This window comes from Pipistrellus hanaki (genome assembly GCF_964339955.1).
Source record: "Pipistrellus hanaki genome assembly, chromosome: 9".
NCBI classification, from domain to species: Eukaryota; Metazoa; Chordata; class Mammalia; order Chiroptera; family Vespertilionidae; genus Pipistrellus; species Pipistrellus hanaki.
Window position 1 is genome coordinate 49,565,767 of NC_140511.1, and position 22,976 is coordinate 49,588,742.

At 43.7% G+C, this 22,976-nt stretch overlaps 1 protein-coding gene across 2 annotated transcripts in view; it reads right to left on the reverse strand.

Moving 5' to 3' along the window:
* Positions 1-22,976, reverse strand: part of GALNT18 (polypeptide N-acetylgalactosaminyltransferase 18) — a 277,936-nt gene that overhangs the window by 173,920 nt on the left and 81,040 nt on the right. The gene's annotated exons all lie outside the window — the stretch shown is intronic.

Sequence of the window (22,976 nt, forward strand, 5' to 3'; positions counted from 1 at the left end):
GTAATAAATAACTTCAAAACAGGTAATAAATAACTTCAAGCTCTGGTCTGAACTAAGGCCTCAAGTGTGACCCCCAGAAAGATCCTGACCTCTGTTTTCCCAACTTAGTACTGATACAGAACATGAAATTGTTGAGGTGGAGGGTTTGCAGGGAGTGGGTTATATGTATGGGATGAGATGGAGTCCTCCCAGCCTTTGCAGAGTGCCGGGGTTCTTTTTCCCAGCCTTAGAAAGTGTTCAGCATTCTGGAAAAAGGGCTTTGTGAAGATGATTAAGAAGAAGGAGTCTGTGGATATTTTTGATAGGCATTGGGGGTCAGAGGAGCTTCCAGCTGAAGGAGCTAGAATACTCTCCTTGACCAAGGACCCAAGCTTTTATTAAACACAATTTGTCCCAAGGCAAGGTAGAAATATACACTTCAAAGGGTATGGTATCAAAGGGTTTACAGAGATTGTCAGTTTCGGGAATAGCTTACAGCTGTTCAGGTGTTTGGCCAACAGGAGGTAATAAAATGCCCTGAGCTGTCTGGAAGTTAACAATCCCATTCAGGTTTGGAGGAGATGCTTTGTAGCCGTTTCCAACAGGTAAACTACTTGTGACTCAACCCTGTTGAGCTCCCCAAGCTTCACCAACCTTTTGGTAAAACCCTTGTAATTATTACATGCTGGAATTGGTTCTAGGCAGCAGAGGGTAACTCCCAACAGCTCCAAACCTCAAGGATCCAATGGCTCCCATTACCCAGAGATTAAGAATGAGATTTATAGAGACAGAAACAGAAAAAGGGGTCAAGAAAAGGAGAAAAAGTCAAAAGAAAGGCCAAATGTTGTTGAAAATCAGCATCTTCATATTTGTTTTCATCTTATTCTCTTCTACAAAAGGACTTCATTGGCAGCCCGATTTGGATCTCAAAGGAAGTGATAAAGAAATTTCAGATCTACAGGGAGAAAAGTTATAGTGCAGGGTTCTGGAACAGTGGAAAACTTGACAGATCACTACAAAGGACTTGTAAGAGGCTCGCCTTTCAGGAGTCCCTGACACTGGAGGCAGACATGGGTTTCAAATTCTAGTGTCACTACCCTCTTCTTGTGGCTCTAGACTTGTGTCCACCTCTGCAAGGCTTCATTTCATCACGTAAAGTCGATAACAATAACACCTGTTTCACAGGTTGTTGAGGCTTAGATGAGTTAATACAGTCATGTACCTAGGCCAGTGGCAATGTCTGGAGTCATTTTTGACAGGGGTGGAGGGAGGCATACCACTGGCATCAATGGGTAGAAACCAGAAGCCAAATGCTGGTAACACTACCCTGTTTCCCCGAAAATAAGACAGTGTCTTATATTAATTTTTTTTCCCCAAAGTTGCGCTAGGTCTTATTTTCAGGGAATGTCTTATCTTTCCATGCGCTAGGTCTTATTTTTGGAGGATGTCTTATTTTCGGGGAAACACGGGTAGTACCCATCTTACAATGAACAGCACAGCCGCCACAACAAAGAACAGTCCAGTTCAGACTGTCCATCATGTCAAAGCTAAGAAACTTTTCAAAGCCCAGAATAGAGATCAACAAGCATTAGGTCCCTTCCCCATCCTCTCCCTCTTCCTCTTTCTGGACAGTGCATCTCATTAGGCCAGGGACCAGGGACTGCCTTTCCTTCTATTTTCCATACAAATGGAGAAGGTAAGATACGGAGCACAGGCCCCAGCTCCCTTCCCATCTGGGAGTTCCCTCCAGTCTCCTGTTCCCACAGAGCCATGCCTCGCTGGCAGCCAGGTACACAGCAGTGGTGCACAGAAGACAGATGTGTTAATTGACTGGCACAGAGGCCTCTATGCAATACCAACCTCAGCCTGGAAATTGGACAGAAAGGCAGATCCAAGGAGGCTGAGCTCAGAGAGTGAGACTGGGCCTGGGCAGTACATCTGAGAGGACCCCTTTCCCAAACCCACTCACAGAGACCAAAAAAATGACTATCCACTTGGGCCCAGATGCACTATTTCTCCCAGACTTGATGACAATCCTATATTCAGAAAGCAGAAGTCAGAATTCACTCCTTCACTCAATTATTCAACACACGTTGGTGACATACTCTGGTGTGCACAGCACTTAAAACAGTCTATGTTAGAAAAAAGTCTGTGTTATTATTTTTCCAGCACTGTAACTATTTAACTGAGACACCGATGGGAATGAATAAGTAACCAAGGGAAGGAGATGTTAAAATCTCACAGAATCTTGGACCTGAGTAGCCTCATTTTAAATGGTGAAAAAAAACACACTTGATAAAGCGGTAAAAGCTAATGTTATTCTATTATTCACTTTCTCTTTATTAAAGCATCAGAGATGATCTGTTGAGTTTCTAAAGCACAGTATTTTTGTGTGTGTATGTTATGCTCTCATGAACAAACTCTTCCAAGACACAATCTGCCGATATTATATAATGACGAGTCTGCCACAGAGACAGCCCAATGTGAAGCCACTTATTTCTCATTCCTAAATTCAAAAACGGCCTATTTATGCCTTGTCTGAGTATGTCAGTGAACACATGGGAAAGTGCTTTGAAAGCCAGAAGGCCTGGTACAAATGCGGGCCCTATTATCAGTAGCAGCCATCCTAATTTTCAAATTCTCAGGGGGACAGCACGAGTTGCGTTTCTCGAGCCTGGACTCCAACTTGCTAAGATGCCTGTCCTTTCTTCCACTTACTGACTCTCTTCTCCTACAGGGAGGGTAGGAGAAAATGCAGCCCAGGAAGGCTTGAGAGCTTGCTCCCTCCATCCTGCTCCCTTGTCTGCTGCCCCAAACACTATAGATCCCTGTCAGAACCTCTGTAGGGGCCTTGAACCAGGCGGCTTGCTGCTGGCAGGATGCCAAATGCCCGTCCGGCCTACAGCAGGATGTCTGCAAGAACACTCCCACAGGCTATGTGTAGAGCCTGTCTGAGGATAAAGTGTTTTCCCCCTGAGCTCAGCACCTCATAAAGCGAGGCTCATGCTGCGTAAATAAGGTGTCTCTCTAAGGTGAGCTGAGGTTTGCAGGGGGTGTGGTCTCTGAGGCCCCTTGCAAAGGAGCTTAAACCACCAGTACCCAACTCTCCTCTCTTCTGTGAACTAACGGCCTTGGCTCCACAGGCTGGAATAAAAGGTCCCTGTGTTTGCCTCGGGTAGTTCTAGGTCATCCCACTAGGTGAGCAGGCCAGCAGGCAGGAGCATGTATGGCCTTTGAGAGGCCTGGTCCCTGAGCCCCTCTGGGGCGGGACTGTTCGGGAGCTCGGGCAGGAAGCCTCTAACTCTCTGCTGGCTTCTGTGTAAAGGAAAACAGATAGAGCGCCAGGAAAGGAAGAAGGAAGGAAAGTCATTTATAGGAACAGCCTGGGCAGAGAAGCCAGATGTGGGCTGGTGTCAGCAGCAGGGACAGCCGCTGCATAATTCATCCATTGTGATTGTTTATGTGTCTGTTTTAAAGGTTAATCGTGTGTTTGTTTGATTGAGACCGCCTTCTCTGATCGCTTCTGTTAGCACATGAACAGGATGCTTGGTAGGAAATGCAAACATCCTCATTTGGCGAAGGCAGAGTTTGCTAAATTATTCTTCCAGCTGCAGATAAGTTATGACATTTGTAATAAGTTGCCAGTCATGAGGGGCGCAGCACATCCTCAGAGGATTCACAGCTGGATTTCTTAGCAGCTTCAGGCCCCAACTCCCTCTGAAGGAAGTGTACTTTCCAGCCCAGGAGGCAAAGCGTTTGAGGTGGAAGCATAGTCGCTCACTCTGTGGACTCTGGTCTAGCCCTCTCCCCCCACTGGCCCAGACTCTGGTCCCCATTAAAATGTTTGCAAAACACAGGCTGGGCAAACACAGGGAGAAGAGGAGGACCTGGTCCCTACACACTGACAGCCTCACCTCTGTCCTCAGGGCAGAAGCAAACAGGCCGCTCTCCCAGCAGACCCCTTAAAGAAGTAGACCGATTCTAGAAGTGTACAATGCCAGGACTGGGCCAGACACGAAGGTATTAGAGGTGCTATAGGAGAAAGAGCAGGGCTTCGGAGTAAGAGAAGCCAAATTTCAAAGGCCACTTTTGTCCCATGCATTAGCTCAGTTTTCTTGAACAAGTATTTCATTTTGTTGAGCCTCTGTTTCTTTCAAGTTAAGTGGGGGTGCTGGGAAGCCAAGGGAGGACATAGTGGAAGAACCTGGCACACGCACTGGAGTTCTCAATAGAGAATAGTTATTGCTGTCATCATTGCCAAAACAAATCCAATCAGGTACCCATCTCTGCTGCGATTTCTGGGCAAACCTCTACCTGAAGCCTCGCAGTGATGCTACAGGCTGCAGGCTGCCACCAGTACCATCATTTCACAGTGCTGAGGTGCTGATCGGCTCAGCCCAGGCCCTGGGCTAGGCACCCTGGGTTCAGCAACCAATCAAACAAAGCTGCTGATCTGCCCCACTCCCTCCAAAGCCGAGTTCATCTGTGGGTGTCTCTGTCAGTTAGAAAGAATTATGTGCTTTTGAACCCAAACTATCATAATGCAACAGTACTCCCTGTGGTTGGAAAGGATTATGAGAACACTTCGCTACCTTCTACGATTGTTCTAACTTATTTCCAGGCATCACCTTCCTTCCCTTTTTTTTGTGGATATGTGATGTACACACAGAAAAGTGCACCTCGCACAGAGTAGAGCCTGATGAACCTTCACGAGGGGAGAGCCTCCATACAACCGTCACCAGAGCGTGTTCACCCCAGACCCCTGGTCCTCCCTGACACCAGCACACAACCAAGGATGACGATGCTCAATTCTGGCTGTATACAGTCATTTGCCTGTTCTACTATTTTGACATTATCTTTAAAAATTTATTTGCACTGGCTTCCTCTCTCCCCTCATCTGCTTTCAAGTAGGTGGGGGCATATAAAGACAAACAATTGAAAGGTTTCCTTTTATATCATAAGGTTCTATCATTACATAGTTTTCTTTTCTAACGAACCCCTCGGGGCTTGGGCCTATGTCCCCAGAACCCACCAATAGTAGGTGCTCAGTATGTATTGAGTAAATGAATGATGACATTGGCTCCCTCAACAGTCTCCATGCCTGACCAAAACGGGGGTCAGAACTGACAGGTGCAGGGCAGGGCATGTGGTGATGAGGTCTTAGAAGGAACTCTAGATCAGACTCCTCTTTTCCAGGTCGTTGGATCCTCTGGACTGGACAGCCCTGGACCCAATCCCAATTCAGAGATGTTCCATTGAGTACCAAGCATTTTTGTTTTATCCTCAAACATATTCACATTTTCTTTATTAAAGAGAAAACTGACCACAAATAAATCAGGTAATCAAACATTTAATGAAATCCTATAGTATGCTAAACTGGAGAGGCATTTACCGAGTACCAATTACGTACCAGGCATTCTCTTATCTTCAATGACTCAGAGATGAATCAGACCCCCATGATGCCCACAAGTAGCTTCCAGAGAAAAGAAAAATGCAGGCACATAAACAACTGCAATACTAAAGTGTGCAACTGCTACCTGGTATAATCTTGATAGGTACGGTGTGTCCTGGGGACATAGATAACGGGGCAAAGTCTATAGGAAATGCTACCCTGAGGAGATGACGTTTAAAGACTGCTTGAAGAATGATGGGGTTCACCAGATCAACACAACGAAAGAACACTACAGTTCAGTAAACAATACAAGCAACTGTAGGGCTGAGATTTGGTAGTACATACCGCTATGGGCACAATGATTGTTTACAGCTAGTGTCTGCTCTGATTAGTCATGGGCTGCTTGTGAGATATCACAAGTAACAATACTGAATAAAAATGGAGAGACAAGAAAGGGCAGGCCATGTCAAGGGAATGGTGATGAGTAACCAGTCCCTTGAACATCTTATCTCTGCTGAGGATGGCACATAGGGGTCAGGCATGCCAACTATGCCCACGTTTATGCCCACCTCAGACATTAGTAATCAATCATAACACTGCTACCTGATTCCCCCAGAAGCAACCTTACAATTCTGCTCAGCAAACAGCTCTAGGCAACACTACAAGTAATAGGAGCTGGCATCCTCTGGGGTTGCTCATTATGACTTCCATTGCCTCACCACCTCCTCCCTCATAAATGCCACAGAGCCTGGCTTCAGTCCCTGACACTCCTCTGAAACTGTTCTCTCTAAAATTTCCATGACCTTCCCCCCTCACCAGATTATACCGAAGAGTATTCGTGTCTCAGGCTCAGGCTCCCGAGAGAAGGCCCAACCATGAATCAACTGGCACTATTGATTCCTGTCACTGCTATTTTCTGCTAGAAAGTGGGGCACTTATCTTAGATTAATTAAAAATGAACTAGGAGAGAGAACTGTGTTGCTAGAAAAGAGAAGGCATGTGAAGAAACGTTTAGGATCATGCTGCCTCCAGGTACCAAATGAACAAAATGACTAGCCAGAGGGCAAGAAAATGCTCAGGAGATGGGTGGCAGGCCAGGGTGGGATGACGCCAGCGATGCCCTGGTATGTCCTTGGAGATATTTAGCTACAGAGAAGGGTGAAGAGCAGGTCAGTAAAATGGCCTGCTGTCCTGGCTCAGGAAGTTGGACAATCCAACATTCCTTCCCAGGCCACACTTTAGCTTTTTCATTGCCCTCACTAGGAAGATAGAACAAGGAAAAGTACAGGGTACATCCCCTCCCCGCAAGGTTTCCAATGGAAAGGGCACCTGAAAGAAAGCCTCTCCCTGGCAAGGCTATTCCCCATTCACTGGGAACCTGAAAACAGGGACAAACAGCAGTGTGACCTGCCACTCGGGGCTGACTGCCTTGGCATTGTTATTCAGGACCACGCCAGGGGCCCCAGAGTTTGATGGATAAATGAGTAGGTGAACTTTTCCATTAAGAATGTCTACTTGTTAAAGTCTCTCATGAACTCAAAACAAAAGGTGAAATCCTTGAAATAAACATTTATTAAAGACTTATTTTATACAATGAATATTTAATTCTCATAAAAACCTACTGAAGAAGACACATTTAACTACCTAATAAATAAGGAAGCCTTTGTCTCAGAGAAAACCCCCAATATATTGTGTTTATATTCTTTCCTTTTTTTTTCAGTTCAAAGCATTATCTATTGACTTACCTAATAAAAAAATAAAAGTTTAACTTTTATAAGCATATTCTGTCTCTCCTTCCCACCCATTTCCAGCTGTCTATTTTTGAAAGCGACTTTATTCCACATTTACACTTAATTTAGATGATTTCAAGTTGAAAATCATTTTCCCTCAGTTTCCAATGTTGTTTTTGAATAATCTGAGGTCATTATCATTTCTAACCCTTTGACTTTTCTGTATGGGAACTTACGGGAGCTTTACTTTGTCCATAGTACTCTTAAAATTCACTTCATATGCTTTTATATGGGCTTATTTTCATTTAAAATATATATTTTATTGATTTTTTTTCAGGGAGAAAGAAAGAGGGGTAGAGAGTTAGAAACAGATGAGAATCATCAATCATCTGCCTCTTGCACATCCCCGCAACCAAGGTACATGCCCTTGACTGGAATCGAACCTGGGACCTTTCAGTCCGCAGGCCTATGATCTATCCACTGAGATATTTGGGCTTATTTTCATTTATTAGGAGAGGTACTCTATGCAACCTTTCAATTTGGACATGTGCTTCAGGTTAAGGAAAATTTTCTTGAGGTAATTTCTTTGTTGATTTTCTTCCTTCTTGTCTGTCCCTACTTTCTGTCTGGAGCACCTGTAATTTGGCCCTCTAGGACTGATGCTCTACTTACTGCCATTTCTCTTACTTTCCATAACTTTGTCTTTCATCTTGTCTCTACTTTCTAACAGATAATCTCAATTTTTAGCTTCCAACTACTTTGCTGAGTGTTTCATTTTTTCTAACATGTGGTTAATTCCCAAGGACTCTTGATTGTGATTTAGCTCTTTAAAAACCATCTTCTGCCCAGCCAGTGTGGTTGAGCATCAACCTATGCACCAAGAGGTCGTGGTTCAATTCCCGGTCAGTGCACATGCCTGGATTATGGGCTCAATCCCCAGCATGGGCCGTACAGGAGGAAGCCCAATCGATGATTTTTCTCATCATTGATGCTCCTATCTCTCTCTCCCTCTCCCTTCCTCTCTGAAATTAATAAAAATTATGTTTCAAAAATTATTTTCTAAAAGTAAATAAAAAGCATCTTCCTCCTGGATGCAATGTATGATCTTATCTCTCTGAGGATACTGAACAATTTAAAAATTTCATTTCCCTACATTGTCTGTTTGCTTTAGGTTACTTTTTCTTATTTGTTTGTTTTATGTCTGTCTTTCACATTGTTTCTTGCCATTCATTTTGGGTGTCTGGTGGTTCTCAACCATCTCCTCTTATCTAAAGTTGGTGCACTAAAAGGCTTATTGGAAACTGTGTATGGCTTTGTGACGATCAGCTTCACAGCAGAGTATTCTGGCTGGGCCATTTTTAGGGAAAGTACCTATTATCAATACCTTAGGGGTTTTATTGAAAGGCTAAAACCTCAGGTTCCCCAGAGAAGAATCTTCTTTTCTCTTTCTTTCTTTCTTTCTTTCTTTCTCTTTCTTTCTTTCTTTCTTTCTTTCTTTCTTTCTTTCTTTCTTTCTTTCTTTCTTTCTTTCTTTCTTTCTCTCTCTCTCTCTCTCTCTCTCTCTCTCTCTCTCTCTCTCTCTCTCTCTCTCTCTCTCAGAAAAATCTTCTTATGGCCTGACTAAAATGAAAAACAACAACAACAAAAACCAAAAAACTGGCTATTCCTATTCTAGGAACCCACTAAATCAGTTGTTCTCAACCTTTCTATTGCTGCAGCCCTTTAATACAGTTCCTCATGTTGTGGTGACCCCCCAACCAGAAAATTACTTTTGTTTCTACTTTATAACTGTAATTTTGCTACAAAATATCTAGAAACACAGATATTTATATTATGATTCATAACAGTAGCAAAATTACAGTTATGAAGTAACAACGAAAACAATTTTATGATTGGGCATCATCACAACATGAGGAACTGTATTAAAGGGTCACAGTATTCAAAGGTTGAGAACCACTGCATTAAATGAAGGACAATGTCTGGGGAGGTCTCCATATACACTGTGAGATAGGCTTTTACTTAATCCTGCTGTTTTTTAGTATAGTGCCCCATTTAGTGCTGGATGTCTCTCAGCTCAAAATCTCTATTTTACTCTCCTAAGAGAATAAATCCCAGTCTCCTGGCAAAATTGGAGGTGGGGAACAGTATTTATTTACCTGACTCCATGGAATACAAAAGGATGCTGGGGGTCTAATACTCCTTAAATGGACCTTGAACCAGTCCTGCTGCTTCCAGCCCTGATCATAGCCACAGGTTCGGCAGTAGCTGCTAGTGAGATAGCATTGGAGGAAGCAGAGATTACAAGGATACTTCTAGAATCATGTCTGTTGGGAAGCGTGTAGGAATGAGGTCATGAAGGAGCTGATGAATGAAAAAATAGCAAAGGTGTGTTTGTGGGACCTCAGGTTCAAAGGAGAGGTTCAGTGTTTGTAGCCTCGTGAGAGTTTGGGAGAACAAGAGGGTTGGATCCAGGAGAGCAGACTTGGGGATTCAAATGTTGTTCATGAATCAGGACCAAATGAGGAGGGAATTCCAATAAGAGGATTCTCTCCAGTTCCCATCACCCTCTGGCCCCCAGGATACTGTCTTTTCTCCTTTGCTCTCAGGTCATTCATGAGGACAGAACCCCGGAGGATAGACAAGAGTGGCCAAAGATTCTACAAAGAGAAAGTGACACAAGACTACACGAAGTGCAAACTCAGCCTGTGCTCAAAGCACCGACTTCCGATCTTCCCCCCAGCAGGTTCCTCAACACTTCCAGCTTCCATACCCTAATCCCATCCCCATCTATTATCCGCAGGTTTTCAGGAGACAACTACTTAAGACTGCCCCCAAATGTGTCCTCTAACTGCTATCATTGCCTGAAATTCCTTAACGAGATAAAAGCCCTCCCTGTGGCATCTAGAGATCAGTAGTATCTAGCCAGTTTCCCTGGGAAGGTGGACACACTGGAGTCACCAAAGTTTGAAAAGTGCTCAGGCTTTGCCGTTAGACTGGCAAGATTTAAACCCTGGTTCTGCATTTGCCTCCAAGGATGTGACTATGGCAAATTATTAGCTTTTTTGAGTCTCAGTTTCTATACTTGCAAGATTTAAAGAACAACATTCACCTCATAGGATATTTCTTAGAATTACATATATAATGGTTAAGTACCTACTATAGTTTCTGGTATGCAAAATAGACAGTCAATAATAGTAAAAATAGCAATAACTAATAGTAGAGTAACAGTAAGTAATGATGTTGTTAATGACACACACACACACACACACACACACAAACACAATAAAACTAAACAAAAACAAAAAGCCATCTTCCTAATTCTATTAGTTTCTCTATGTGCTGGACTTTGAATCTCTATCTGCCCCAAGACACTGTGGCAGGACTGTGTGCCCTACACAGCAGTTACACCCATGGCCTAAAGTTAACCACAGGTGCAACATTAATTAAAAACCCAGAATTACAGTTTTTCTAAAGTATCCCTTGGTTTTAAATAAAAATCTCAGTTGAATTTTAGTTTACAGAATTGATAAGGAAAAGTACTGATACATTTTCTAGATCACAATGCCTCAGACTCAGAAAATTTTAAAATTGCTGATCAGTGACACTTACTGGCAAACTATGGCATAGCAGCCTAGCTCTGTTAGACACTGTGAGAGGGAACAACTCATAACAATATCCCAAAGGCTGAGCATTATTAATAGTAAAGGTATTCAAGCAGAGCAGAGCACATTATCTTAGCAGGAGTAAAGTGAAGAAAACATGAAGGGAAGCAAGACATGTAATAAAAAAAAAAGTCTTCAGAGCCCTGAAATGCTAAAACACACCTGGAATAGCAGTTCATTCTAAGTCCTCCTCTAGCAAACATTTTCACTTCAACCTATTAGAGATTATCCTTCATTGTTGCAATTGGAATAGATGAGAAAATAAGATTAATTGCCATAATTCATTGTGTAGTAAGCTTATAGTACATATCTCTTTTATTAAATAAGAGCATGGCTCAGTGGTTGAACATTTGGTCCAGGATAGCTTTACAACACATAGTTAATTTCATGACAATCTGAGGTCACAGTCCTAAACGCATACATTATCCTATATTGCTGTTGCCTTGGAATTACTGTTGCAGTTAGATAATTTAAAAAAAAATTCAAACTTTTGAAAAGTTAAAAGAGTAGCACAATGGATATCTGTATAGTCTTCATCACATGTATCAAACACAAGGCCCGCGGGCCAAATCCAGCCCACCAGGCCTTGCAATGTGGCCCACACCGCGCTGTCATCACTGCACTCCACTGTCAGTTTATGACATTGTCAGTTTATGACTGATCAGTAAACCATTCGGCCCGCGATTTAGGCTGGATTTTAGATTTTGGCCCCTTCTCTGATTGAGTTCGACACCCCTAATCTAGATAATCAGTTATTAACATCACATTTAGGCATTCTTGTACATTAATATGATATCATTATCATAGTCAAGAAATTGAACATTGATAGAAGAAACTATTATTTACTATACTTTCCATATTAAAAATGTTCCAATTTTCCCAATAATGTCCTTTACAGCTCTTTGTTCATTTTTCTAAATCATAATCCAGTCAAAGATTAAGTATTGCACTTGATTGTCATATCTTTTTAGGTCTCCTTTAGTCTAGTACAGTCCTTCTGCACGCGTGCGCGTGTGTGTGCGAGCGCACACGCACACACACACACACACACACTTTTTCAAAACATTGACAGTTTTAAAGTCTATGTGATTTGATTTGAAGAATATTCTACAATGGGAAGTATCTGATTAATTTTATTTATTATATTCAGGTCAAAGTGTTTTGGCAAGAATCTATACATATAAAAGCCTAAGCGACCAGCCAACAACAGTAGCTATGATGCACACTGACCACCAGGGAACAGATGCTCAGTGCAGGAGCTGCTGAGCTGTGGTCACTTGTCAGCAGCGGTTCTCAGGTAATGCATCCGGAATCAGAGAGAAGGGAGTCTGATTCCAGGGTGCGACACTCGAGAATTGCCCTCTTGCAATCTGGGACCCCTTAGGGGATGTAGGAGAGAGGGTTTCGGTCTGATCCCCACAGGCCAAGCTGAGGAACCCTACCTGTATGTGAACTCCTGCACCAGGCCTCTCGTAGTATATAAGTGTCCTGGATGGATGGCTCAGTTGTTTGGAATGTCATCCCATATACCAAAAGGTTGAGGGTTCAATACGGGAATATACCTAGGTTGTGGGTTTGATCCCCAGTCAGGGCCTGCACAAGAGGCAACTAATCGATGTTCCTCTCTCACATCAATGTATCCCTCTCTCTTCCCCCTTTACCTTCTCTCTAAAAACCAATTTTACAAAACATATCCTAGGGTGAGGAGAAAAGAAAACAAGGAACAGTATGTAAGTGATGCTGTGTCCTTCCCAATGTACTCCATCAAACCCACATTTGTCCCATTATTGGTAATGCTCCCTGTGATCACTTCAGGTCATTTCTGCCATATTTCTCCATTACAAAACCACTTTGTTCCTTTGTAATTAATAAGTAATGTGTGGGTGTTAACTTTGAGTCCATGAGAATATTGCTTCCCCAAATTGCTGTTGTTTTTTAATCGCTGTAATTATTGTGCTCCCTCCCCAGCAGAATTGAACAGTAATGGGAGGACAGAGACATGGTCTTCATTCACTTCCCTATCTCTGTAAATCCCATTTGGCACCGGTTAATGATAATGAAGCCTTTGGCACTTTTTCCTATGGATGCACTTAGAGGCTAGAACTTCATTTAAAAAATGCATTACACCAAAGCACATTGAAAGCAATTGCCAATACTCAATTACTCGGGCATCACTTCATCACTGTAGATACTCTTAAAGGCAATGCAAGGGGGTTTTGAATATCCTGAAGGTGAAAACTTGTCTACAATAGAAGAAGCTCAGAAACCCTCAGTGACTCCCAAGAACTACTACTCTACAATCCACACTCCTTCCCCTGGCATTCAAGGCCCTATGGCAGTGGTCCTCAACTTTTCTAATGCCACAACCCACAGGTTGAGAACCGCTGCTGTAGAGCCTAAGACCATTGAAAAACACAGATCTTTACATTATGATTCATTAACAGTAGCAAAATTACAGTTATGAAGTAGCAACAAAAATAATTTTATGGTTGGGGGTCACCACAACATGATGAACTGTATTAAAGGGTCACGGCATTAGAAAGGTTGAGAACCACTGTCCTATAAGATTGGCCATGTCTTTTATCCTGTCTCCCATGACTCCCTTTCATATCCCCTCTTCCACAATCCCCATGCTTTGCCTTTGCTTATTCTAATTCCTCTATCCTGAATGACCTGATCTCCACCACAGAACTTACAGACTTCACTTAGCTTTGCAGTCCAGGGCCAAATGTTTGCTCTTCCACAAGCTTTTGTTGGGAGAGTAACCACCCCCTTCCTGAGTTCTCTCAGTCTCTGACACTTAGGGCTCCTGGTACATGTTGTTGTCTGTGTGTGTCTTATCTCCCTAGAAGGCTGAGGTCAGGACTGCGGCATCCGAACAGCACACTGGGCATGTGTTTAAGACATCAACAAAGTTAAAGCACCAAAATACTTTTGAAACGATTGGATATATTAAGAAAATTAAGCGCTTGAGTAGTTATCACGAGAAAAATCAGAACTGACTGGTATTCCTCATAAATATTTATAATGTAATACATTTTTATTTTGAATTACATATAGTGAAGGGGTGGGGGGAGTTCTACAATTCTTAGGGACCTATATATTTTAATCTGGTCCTGGCTGAAAACTCCAAGCACGGAATTCATCTAACTTCTTCCTTCGCCCAAGGCCCCGTGCAATGTGCTACGCATGGTAACTGCTCCATAAGGAGGTGCCGGATGACTGAGAGAAGACTGAGAGCTCCACCAATTGATCTTCTCCTTTGAAGATGGAATGACTTTCTCCCACTCTGCTATCCCACCACCCTTGGCACATCTTATCAGAAGAAAGAGACCAAAGCCCTCTGTAGCTAACCACTTTCAGAGAACAAAAATGTACTTTCAGACCTCTGACCTTCAGCCACATGCTGGCACATTTGAATTCAAAACCTTTCCTGGCCTTCCATACAAGAGCAACTCCATCGTGTGTGAAAACTGGAACGTCCTATAGATGATGACAACTGGAGGGCACTCTCATTCCGTTGGCCATGTTTGGGGCCACTTGGCACCACTCAGGAGATATATTCATATACAACAGAGTCCGAGTGGTCATGTCCTCTGGGCAGCCTCAATTTCCAATCAGGGCTCGATCCCCAGTAGGGGGTGTGCAGAAGGCAGCCCATTAATGTGTCTCTCTCATTGATGTTTTTATCACTCTATCCCTCTCCCTTCCTCTCTCTCTAAAATCCAATAAAAATATTTAAAAATAAATCTGATTCTGGATTTTGAAGCCCTCTATTGCCACAGAGTCTCCCTATTTCAAACACGTGGGTCATGTCCCACATCCTATGAGAGGCCACTGGCTGGCACATCTCAAAGAGGCTCTGGTGATGAAACTTATAACACTCCATCTCCCGTCAATGCAAAGCCCACCTCAACCTCCACACCACCAATGCACTTGTCTTCTCTGCTGAGCCTCCAGCTCCTGCCTCTCAAAGTATCTAATCTGTTTTGTTCAAGACAAGGGACAAGAGGGCTTTAAAGAATGGGAAGTCAGCTAATTTCCTAGGACATTTACACATAAAACAATGTGCGTCTGCAATGACATTTCTTCTGGGGCTGCTCACAGAGAACATCATTTACTTTTGTGTAGAGCTTAAAAGGTGGTTGTTCTTTTGCTGTAAGTGGGACCGAAAATGTGTTTCTAGACACTTAAAGGCTCCCGTTTGACTAATTCTGGTGGAACTTTTAGAAAGAAAGCATCAGGCTTGAGTGGGGCAGAGATGGGAAATAAGACCAGTGGGGCTGGTGGGCCAGTGGGCAGCTCAGACCCTTAGCATTGGCCTCAGCATGGGTTCAGGGAGGCTGCTGAGTGTGAGGGGCCTCTCCCTGGGAGATCTGTGATCACAGAGGTTGAATCAGAAACAGGAGAGGGAGTTTCCTAAAACACCTTAACTCAAAGAGAATCTTGGACTCAAATCTGCTCGGTGATTCCCACATTGCAGGAGGGAAAACTGAGGTCGCTTATCTCAGGTTCCTCAGGGAGTGAGTTTGGGAGTGTGGCATTGAAACAGCGTTAGGTTCCTGGCACTCCCAAGCTCACTCCTGCAGTTGCCTGCCCCAGGTTGACCATCCTGGGAAGTCACTTCTGACTTGCAGGCTGAAGCTCCCCACATGGGTGACACAGACCTAGGCCTTCACAGAGCAGCATCCTGAACTGTCCCCCAGGAAGGAGCATCCATGAGCACTGCTTTTGCAGTGACAATGGGTGGCAGGTCTCCCTAGTGGCCTAAGAGTCACCGATCCTGGCATTTCTAAATGTGGATGAGAAAAAGACCAATCACACTGAGAAATCTGTTTCCTAACAGTGAAATGTTACATTTCCTATTGTTTGTCACTAATCAGGCTCTGGCCACAAGCCACCAGTCCTAAATCCCACTCCCACTCTTACCCTATAAATAACAAACTTGAAAAAGCTGTCAAAAGACTACTAGACATCCACCCCAGGGCTGAGCTTGGTCCCATCTCCCAGAGATGCCAACCTGGCTGCTGGAAGTGGGACTAAAGAACACAGAGATAGAACTATGGCCACCCAGAACCCAATAAAATGCTGGGGGTAAGAGAAAGCCAAAGTCTGATTGCTCATCGGACAGGAATCCAAAAGGAGGCCTAACCCCAGAAAAGAATTTAGCCATGGGAAAAGGCAGATCCCATAAAGTGAAAAGCTATCATTTATTAGGGGCCTTGTCCAACAAGCGCAATATGCCATGTCTAGATTCAGATGCTGGGCTCAGGTTCTAAACATGCTATTTCTTAGTTGTGGAGTTTTGAGCAAGTCATGTCACCATTCTATCTCGGGTGTCCTAGCTATAAAAAAAAAAAAAAAAAGAAAGAAAGAAAGTTATGGTCCCTTTCCTGGGATATCACGAAAATGAAATGAGGTCATCCCTGCAAAATGCTTGGTCCACAGATGATAAGTACCCAATAAATGTTAGCTATCATTGGGAATCTTCACAATAGTCCAGGAAGGCAGAATCAGTATTCCCATTTTGCAGACAAATACACTGGATGCGGGGAGCTTGGACTGTATCCGAGGTCACACACCTGTAAGAGGCAGAGACAGTTTGTAATCAGGGTCTCTGTCTGCTCACAAGCCCTATGCTCATTCCATGGGAGAGCTACTACCCCTCAGACCCAGTAAATAAAACCAACACAGCCCCTGCCCTCACAGACCTGACATTATAGCAGGCAGAGAGACAGACACAGAAACAAACAGAAAACACCTCAGGTGGAGCGAAAGAAGCTTCGATTTAAATTCACAGCTCTGCACTTAGTGTCACTAGAAAAGTTATCCGACCCCTCTGATCTCCATTTCCTATCAGTAATGAGATCCACCCTCAGACAGGGCTGAGCACCCAGCATGCACTGACACACAGTAGGCCTCAGTAAGCAGTAGCTGTCTCCACTACCATTGCAGCATATAGATGAGCTAAAGCCCACAGAGACACCAAGGCCATGCCTGATGTTGGCCGACCAAGCTACATGTCCAGGCAAGGTCAAACAGGCCACTTGAAGGTCACTGTGGGACAACTGGACTGCCCAAGTGAGATCTGAGATACGGCTTCCACTCACCCAAACCTACTGGGATTGCCAACCCTGTTAGCGTTAACGTATCATTGCATTGCTGTGTGAGAATGCTTTTTTTCACCCTGAAAGAAATAAAGAGGGGGATGTATGCATACATATAGATTCATTTTATTCAAATAAATGAGTATTTGTGGTGTTTTAATTATCCTCAGCTAACTAATGGCCAAGCAGGCCCTTACATACAGCTCTGTCTTCCCTGCTGTGGGGCTGCGCAAATACTTCAAAACCAAGCAGTCACTCCCTTCTCCATTTCCCTGAGAGAGGCTGGCTACCTGGGTGAGGCTGGGAGTCACAGAGCTCCTGTGGCAACCCTCAGTCCCAGGCCTGCCCCCACTGGGACACCTAGAGTCCCTTCTTCTCACTCCCTACGATTCCTACCCCCAGCCCTTGAGCTTCAAAACCTACTGAGAAGAAGGCTTGACACCATTCTCACCAAGGTGAGAACACTGGTAACTCTGCAAAGGGAGCCTCCTAAGAAAAGAAATCTCACTTTCCCATGATTACCAGCTTTAGCTAAAAGGGATTCTGCAGTGAAAGTGGGCTGGAAGGCATCCTGGGAGAGTCAGGCTTGCCCAGGCCCAGTACCCAGTCTGGCCTGGTTAGCCAGCCCTGCTCAGAAAGGCTGTCTCCCTCTCACAGTCCCCAAGATGGCAGAGCCCCAAAGATGCTGGCAGAAGGTGCCACCTTCCCACAGGATGCCAAGTTCCAGAGAACTTCCCAGGAGCCATGCCACACCAGGTTGACTTTGGCTTTGGTTACACAAGATCCTGCCTATCCCAAGCTGGAGCCCCTATTGCACCAACCAGTCGGTCAAAAGCTCTTTCTTTGCATTTGCCCAATACAAACACCAACTGCACTGCATGGCTGAAAACGCCAGTGGCGGGATACGTAGTGTTTGTTACTTAACTAAATTGTAGAGGAAATGATGTGTGAATGAGAAAATGCTAACACAACGTGGATCATTTCTGACAGCTTCCATTACCGTTTTGTTTAGTTAAGCACTTGTGCATTCTAATGAACTGTCTCGTGAAATTATTAATTGGATTTGGGTTTCCAGGGGTTTCCACTGCCCTGAATCCTTTATAACACAGACAATGTGTCGTTGGGCGTCTGGATTACAAAGGTTGGTTTTCTACTCAAAACTGCTGGGGCCAAAGCCCAGAATCAACTAGATCCTGGTGTCTAAACTGAAACAGGGAAAACAGCTCTTGGTCTTCCCATAAAGTTGAAGACACAAAGAAGCAACTTCTGGAAAACACAGGAACATAGAAGAAGACTGATGTAGGGGCACTGCGGTCTGTGGCTTTTATTAGGAAAGGCCTCCCGTTGAGAAATGAGCCTGAAACAATAGATCGATGGTCCAGGAGCGGAGCATCAGTCATTCGGGTTAGGGGGGAGCTCGGGACCCATCAGCATCTTCTAAATACAGGCCAGGAAAAACTGGAAGGAGCTCCAGGCCCATGTCCCTCAGAACATTCTAGGGTCTGCTCTCCAGGCTTTGACGGTATCAGCGGTACTGCCAGGCTCCTTCTGCCCATTCCCTCTCCAAGGACGTTGTTACAGCAGCTAAAAGATCCTACCAGCTTCCCTGATGAAACCAAACGCGGATCTTCTGCTACTGACAATGGAAGGGACACTCCACACAGAGAACAAAGAAGTCCCATACCCGGCTTGTGTGGCTCAGTGGTTGAGCATCAACCTATGAACCAGGAGGTCATGGTTTGATTCTCGGTCAGGGAACATGCATGCGTTGCTGGCTCAGTCCCCAATGAGGGGTGTGCAGGAGGTAGCCATTCATTAATTCTCTGCCTTCATTAATGTTTCTATCTTTTCTCTCCTCCCTTCCTCTCTGAAATCAATAAAAATATATTTTAAAAAATAAAGTATCGCCGAAGTCGGTTTGGCTCAGTGGTAGAGCATCGATCTGCGGACTGAAGTATCCCAGGTTTGATTAAGGTCAAGGGCATGGACATTGGTTGCGGGCACATCCCCGATGGGGGTGTGTGCAGGAGGCAGCTGGTCGATGTTTCTCTCTCATTGACGTTTCTGGCTCTCTGTCTCTCTCCCTTCCTCTCTGTAAAAAAATCAATAAAATATATTTTTTTAAAAATAAAATAAATAAAGTATCTTCTTCACTAGTGTTTTCGCCTTTTATAAAACATTTCAACTCTCTGTGCCAGCTGTGACTTGAAAGTGTCAAAGAAAAGTGTCATGAAGGGAGAGACTGAGTCCAATTCATTGATGCATTTCCTTTGCTTAGCACAATGGTTGGCAAACTGTGGCTGGCGAGCCACATGCGGCTCTTTGGTCCCTTGAGTGAGGCTCTTCCACAAAATATCATGACCTGGGCAAGTCTATTTTGAAGAAGTGGCATTAGAAGAAGTTTAAGTTGAAAAAGTTGGCTCTCAAAAGAAATTTCAATCGTACTGTTGATATTTGGCTCTGTTGACTAATGAGTTTGCTGACCACTGGCAGACACTGGTGTGGAGTGGTTCTCAGTTTACATGTTATCAGTCAGTTTTGCTGTAACAAATACTCACCACCACCCCCAATCAGTGATTTAGAAGAAGAGCATTTATTTCTTGCTTATATTAAAGCTGCAGGATGTGTAAGTCAGTTGTAGTTGCTACTGAACTCTGCTAGATTCTGCTGCTCCATGTGTCTTTCTGTTCCAAGGCACAGGCTGAAGAAGCAACTCCTATTTGGGCCGTTTTCCTGGGAGAGAAAAAGAGCAGCACAAGTCTTCTGTGCAATGGCTCCAAGGGTTCTACTAGGACACAGCTTACATTGCATCCCAGGGCCCAGTGGCAGTGTTGGCCGTGCTGGGGGTGGCCCTCCACTGAAGGAAGACGTGGGGGGAGGTATATAACTGAGAGCCTGGCCCTCTGGCCCTCTTGGAAATGCCAAGGGCTGCCCACTCTTTTCGAAATTCTCTCTGATTGTATCAGCCAGTGCTGTTGCTGTTGCTGTTGTCCTGGCGCATTTACCAACTTTCCCAAGGAAGCCATGTATAAGGTTGTTGAGTATCAGCTTTGAAACTAAACTTCTTGGGTTTGATGACCTCCAGCTTTCTGTTACCACTGTAGAGGCAGTCCTCGGGTTACATCGGACTCAATGTATGTCATTTCATGGTTATGTCGCCATCTTCCATTTATTTATATTAAAAAAAAATTCCATCATTTCGATGTATGTTTATGTTTTTTATTATTTATTTACCACAAGTAAAGGTCAGGAATTGTTATCTTTCTTTTAAATTTTTTTAATGTTTCTCTTCATTACTGCTGTGTATGTGCTCCATGTGAGTGACGTAGGTGCTTATGTAGATGGGTTCCGACTTACGGCAAAAATCGCGTTATGTCATGCTGTAGGAACGGACCTCCCATGTAACCCAAGGATCTACTGTACTTGGAGCCACCTACTTAACTTCTATAAGCCTCAGTTTTCTTATCTGCAAAATGGGAGTGGTTATAAGAACTTCCTCATAGGGTTGTTACAGTAAAGGAGATAATCCAGGCATTCACTAAAGGGACAAAATGTTGGAAGCAAAGAGAACAATGGTATTCTAGGCAGGGTATCAAGCACGTACAAAGCCATAAAGAAAGCATGCAATCAAAGAAGAGCAAGCAATGGATATGGTTGAAAGGAGCGAGACAAATATGTGATGGCTTCTCTTAGGTGACATTTCCCCACAATCCATGGGGCTGGTCATGGACTGTGGGTAAGGGAGTGTCAGTGTGATAGTGACATAGTATGATTTTGTGAATAAATTTGCAGATTCTTAAAAGTAGACTCCTGAGGTCCTTGATGCTACTTTACAAACTGGATTGTTGGTCCATTTATAGTATTATGGATACTTCTTTTTCTTATTGTCCTACTGCTATAAAAATCAGAATGTATCAAGTTATTCACAGAAGTAATAAATGCTATATCATTCTTCCTTTTAAAAAGCATACTTGTCAGGATAAACTGGATTAGAATGCAGTAATAAAAACTTAAAAACACCCCAAACATCAGTGGCTTACACAATGAAAGTTTATTTCTTCCTCAGGCTACATATCCATCAAGAGTCAACCAGGAGTTCCCGTGTTGTCACTATCAACCTCCCACAGGAATCCAGGCTGATGGAGCACCTGCACCAGTGACCCTGGGTCGACGGCAGAGAGAAAAAAGAACAAGGTGGAGCACAGGCTAGCTCTTAACACTTCCACCTGGAAGTGATACATGCCATTTCTGTTCACATCTTCTTGGCCAAAATAAGTCACATGGCCACACCTGGTGTCTGGGGGCAGTGAGAAGTATAACCCTCCAACAGGAGCACATCAGACCTCACTGAGCAGCAACATAGTCTTTGGTACACCACACACTAAGCTGGCTAGCTTCTTCCACGTCTGTGATCGTGTTTCACCTACAATATGGCAGCTCTCATTTGATGTAGATACCTCCTCCCAGAGAGAGTTCAGCACAGGGATTAGATTTTTCCTTTTAGAAATGGATCTCTCAGCCCTGGCTAGTGTTGCTCAGTTGGTTGAGCATACCCCATGCACTAGAAGGTTGCTGGTTCAATTCCCCATTAGGACAGGTGCCCAGGTTTTATTCCTGCTGGGGGTCCTGTAGAAGGCAGCTGATCAAAGTTTTTCTCTCACATCAATGTTTATCTCTCTCTCTCTATCTCTCTCTATCTCTCTATCTCTCTTTCTCCCTCCCTCCTTTCTCTCTAAGATCAATAAAAACATTTAAAGAAAGAAAGAAAGAAAGAAAGAAAGAAAGAAAGAAAGAAAGAAAGAAAGAAAGAAAGAAAGAAAAAAAGAAAGAAAAAAAGAAATGGATCTCTCAGGTTTTGGTACCAGATTGCCAATGACTCAGTGTTCCCAGCCAAGAATGCTTCAATCTGTGTCTGAACGCCTTGCACTACTACGATCCTTCTGAAAGTCTTAATTATCTTGGAGATGCCCCCACCCTGGACTAAGGATGGAGCCAAGAAGCATCTGCTTCTACCTCCACTTTGACTCTTCTCTGCATAAAGAAAAAAAAAACTGGCAAAGAATCTCTATTTTATTATCTGAGGCACTTTTAGATCAAATGTCACCTATCATTCGCTTTCTATGCCTGCAGATAACTTGTTTGCCTTGCAAGTCTCCAGTCTGATGCAGCCAACTCATTTCAGCACCTAACAGAAACAACAATTATTATTCCTAGTGGTTCTGCAATTAACAGATTTTTCCTCAGTAAATGTCCTCAGAGCTTCGTTCACCTGAACTGTAAACAGATGACACAAAGCTCTGTCTCCACCGCCACAGTTCACTGGTGAGAGGTGCCAGGCCATGAGCAATGACACATAAAATATTTAAATATACACGCACATATATTTTTAAACCATAAATCTAGAAGTACTTATAAAACCAGATTTCATTGCCTCTGTCCTATTTTCTCACACAGAGCTTTCTGGGCATAATAAATACCCTCCCCGCAACTTTGCCTCACCCCATCAAGCCAGGCATCTACAGTGAGATATTTCCTATTTACTGCTAATGGACACTGAATATTCTCTATTTGCTTTACCTGTGGGTGGTAAAAGCCTGTCAAACTCCAAGACAGACAGCAGAGTCCCTCTCATGGCCACCATCAAAACCACTAAAACTCTAGATGCCAGGAAGGCAGATGGCTGGATATTTACTGGGCACTGCCTATATTCTTGACACTGCAGTAAGCACTTCACCTGGGTTCTCTCACTTAATCTCATGGCAACCCCATGAAGCAGGTCCTATGATTACTCCATGTTACAGAGGAGAAAACTGAGACCTAGAAAGTGCTACAGAGAGACTGTAGAGAGTAGGAGGCATATGAATAAAGTATTAAAGGATAATTAGGAACTAGCCAGAAGTTCAAGAAGGGAGACCACCCAAACAAACTGAACAGGGGGATAAAGGCATGGAAATGAGAAAGAATACTGTGTGTTTGGTGAAAGCTGCAGACCAGGGTTTCTAAAGCACAGGGTAATTAGATAGAACTGGCCAAAAACCAATGTGGGAAGGTTAGCCAAAGTCAAATTGTAAAGGGACTCAACTGTTACACTGAAGAGTTTGGCCTC